This window comes from Macaca fascicularis, chromosome 2 (genome assembly GCF_037993035.2).
Source record: "Macaca fascicularis isolate 582-1 chromosome 2, T2T-MFA8v1.1".
Lineage (NCBI taxonomy): Eukaryota > Metazoa > Chordata > Mammalia > Primates > Cercopithecidae > Macaca > Macaca fascicularis.
Genome location: NC_088376.1, coordinates 174,326,831 through 174,330,505, shown reverse-complemented (window position 1 = coordinate 174,330,505; position 3,675 = coordinate 174,326,831). Strand labels below are relative to the sequence as shown.

The window sequence follows — 3,675 nt, the reverse complement described above, 5'->3', positions numbered from 1 at the left end:
ACGAGAATAACAAGGGGGAACACCGTCCCCATGATTCAGTCACTTTCCATCAGGCCTCTCCTCTGACATGCGGGGATTACAATTTGACATGAGATTTGGGTGGGGACACAGAACCAAACCGTATCACATGGGTTTCAAAGAACAGTAACTGGGGCCCTCGGTATATCACACTTCTTGTAGGAGGCAGTCTTACATTCTCAAGGCCAGCACACGCTTTTTTTTTTTTTTTTTTTTTTTAAGACAGGGTCTTACTCTGTCACCCAGGCTGGAGTACAGTGGTGCGATCTCGGCTCACTTCAACCTCTGCCTTCTGGGTTCAAGCGATTCTCCTGCCCCAGCCTCCCTAGTAGCTGGGACTACAGGCACCTGTCACTGTGCCTGGCTAATTTTTGTATTTTTAGTAGAGACAGGGTTTCACCATGTTGGCCAGGCTGGTCTCAAACTCCTGACCTCAGGTGATCCACACACTTCAGCGCCCCAAAGTGCTGGGATCACAGGCGTGAGCCACCTTGCCCAGTCCACTGTAAACTTCCATATTTGCATTCTATTTACTCAGGCTACAGCTTGACCCTGAGGATTTCCTGCAATAACTCTGAGGTTTCTCATCACTTGCAACAACTCAGAGACTCACAAAGAGCTGGGAGATTCTGAAGCAGAATGGGTATATCCCATTGTCTCTCACATCTGTCTTTTCCTGCTTTTTATGTACCTGATATTTCTACACATTCTTCTCTGCTATAAATCTTCTCACATCCAGCATATCAAATTCACGATTCACAAACAATTCCTCTTTGTGTGAAAATGGAAGCCGTTTTTCTGATTTTCCATTCCCTGACTTCTTTTCTCTTCCCCGTCACCCTATCCTAACTCCACTTTTCTGTCTTGCCAGTTTCCAGCCTGTTATAACCCCTCATGAATGAACTTTTTCCTCTCCTCTCAGCTCTTTTCCTTTCCTCTCCCCCTTTCTCTGGCTCTAGATTTTTGGATAAAGTTAAACTTTTCCACAAAATATTAAAGCTGTGTAACTTCTGCTGGCCTTCCTGGTGCTCTGTAGGCACTCCTTGTTGATAACCTATGGCACGCTCCTCAACAACAGCCTGCATTCGCTGCACTGTCCTTAGAAAACTCAAAAAAAAAAAAAACCCTTCGATTCTGTCTCAGAAGATGGTGTTGTTTCCTACTGTCTAGCCATAGAACAAGGGGTACTTATATTCTCAGGATCTCAGTTTCCTCATCCTTAAAATGGGCAAATTCAAGTTCAAGGACCGTGATGGGGATTAAATGGGCTCTGGGTGCACAATTATCATGTCAGCCTGTGCATATCATTTAGTAAATGTTAATCATTATTACATCTATTAATAAATTAAATTACAGTATTATTATCCTCTTCTAAATCAAACATCAATAAGCCACACATTATTTAGCAGGCTTTTGGGTTGACATGGCATATTTTGATGATAAAGAAACAAATCTCTTTGTCAATGTGGCTAGTTTGCTTTGCAAGATGAAGCCTCAAAATGTTATCTCATTCTATTATGTCTCTAAGGCTGAGATAGTTGATAAATCACACCCAAACTCAGAAACAAATAATAACCTCATACACATTTTTTCTTTTCAAAAAGTGTTGCTAAAATGCAATGTTCCTGGTCTTTACATTCATGTGGTATGAATAGCAGGAGAGTCTAGTCAGATATTTTACTCTAAGTTCTTTATTTTATGCTTGCATGTTACTTATTTTATTTTATTAATTAATTAATTAATTAATTTATTTATTTATTTATTTTGGAGAGACAGTCTCACTCTGCCTCGGCCTTCCAGGCATGAGCCACCACGCCCAGCCATATTACTTATTTTAGTTTTGTAAAAAACAAACTTCCTTATTCAGTGTTGGAAACCACAACCATTAAGCTGATTACTACATCAGTTTTTCTGGTACTGCACTAGTCCTACAATAAAAATTAGCTTTTTGTCTTATTCCTCAGGACCCCCCGTTAAAACCAGACTTTCCTTATTTAGTTTTATGCACCTCTACTTCTCTCAGGCAAGTTTGTTCTACCCTTACAGATTTCTCATTGTCACAAAGAAACAGCAAACATCTACAGGAGAAGGGAAAACGCTGGTAAAGTCATTTGATAAAGCATTGATCCTTCTCAACTGCTTCCATGTTTTGAGTTTGTACTTTGTATCTGGGCTCACAGGTTCAGTTCCGTTCTGGGTCTTGACTCTGAGTCAGAAGTGACACATGCTTCTATTTATTGACACCTCTATTCTACCCATTAGTATTAGTTTCCCAGGGCTGCCATGGCAAAGTATCACAGACACTAGGTGGCTCAAATAACAGAAATTCATCTCACAGTTTTGAAGGCTAGAAGACAGATCAAGGTGCTGCAGGGTTGACGTCTTTTAAGAGCCCTCTCTTTGGCTTGTAGATGGCTGTTTTCTCCCTCTGCCTTCTCATAATTTTCCTTCCGTGTGGTGTTTGTGCCTTCACCTCATCTTCCTGTAAGTACACCAGTCATATTGCATTAGGATTTTAAAATCCTAATAATAACCCCATTTTTAAAAGATCCTTTGTCCAGAGTCAGTCACATTCTGAGGTACTGGGAGTTAAGGCTTTTACAGATAAAAATTGGGGAGCACAATTCAGTCCATAACATAATTTTGGAGAAAACCTGGAGGAAATGTTCTTCTGTTAAAAATTAATAGTTGCTGTCTATCAGATAGGGCATCCAGGCAAGTCACTCAAAGTGCGTATTTGAATGGAGAATCTTTTTTCACAATGAATTGTGACAAAAGTTTAATGAGACACTTTGATAAAACTATATAAAGGTTTGTTTTGAAGGCAGCAGGACAGTAAAAATAACAGACAATTTGGATCTCAAAAGGAATGCAACAATGCCTGGGATGGAAAAATAAACTAAATGAATGTTTTATTTGCTAACATAAACATCTTTTCTCTGCTATTTCAATGCTTAGAAAATAAGATAATGACCTGTTTGTGCTGAAGAGATAATATAGTCTAAATTTCAACCAGGGAAGGACTTGTGCAGAAATGCAGGTACTGACAAACAGATGGTAAAGAGAGCTCTGTTCTGCAATCGGTATCCTCAGGAACTGAAGAAGAATCCAGATTCGTTTCAAATCTCCTCACATCCTTTCAGCTGTGGGGCAGCCTTCTTCTGATTGCTTAAAAGGAATCAACCCTAACAAGACATCTGAATATGAAGTTTAATGTCTGCCTCTTCCAGAAATATATTTTGGTATCTCTTTTTGACTGGCGTACTTTCATCTTTGCATCTCTCACTTAGTTGAATACCACACAGTTCTCCTGCAGATTGTTATTGAAACATAAAACCTAAAAGAAAAAAGAACCTTAGAGACTTAGGCCAGTCCTCTCCTTGATTTAAAATTACATACAAGTTTTAGAAAATTAGCTGGAACTCTTTCAACACACATTTACCAGGAGATTTGCATTACAATTCAACCCTTTCTAGATGATCTTGGTCATATTACCCTTTATAAACCTAAAAAGCCCCTTTACCACTCACCATAAAATGGAGATGTATTGCATTTTATGGAAAACAGGTAGGATTTGCATACTGCACAATGTATTTATGTGGGGATGCAGCATTCCCAGAAGATAATTATCATTTAAACAAATAGGGCATGGAATTC

The 3,675-nt window shown here is 39.2% G+C and overlaps 1 long non-coding RNA gene across 1 annotated transcript; it reads right to left on the bottom strand.

Moving 5' to 3' along the window:
* Positions 1-1,764: 1,764 nt before the first annotated feature.
* Positions 1,765-3,355, bottom strand: LOC141409777 (uncharacterized). Its single transcript, XR_012431833.1, has 2 exons — positions 2,993-3,355; positions 1,765-2,500 (listed from the first exon to the last, which is right to left on the bottom strand). It is a non-coding gene; the product is annotated as an uncharacterized lncRNA (long non-coding RNA).
* Between the last annotated feature and the right edge of the window lie 320 nt (positions 3,356-3,675).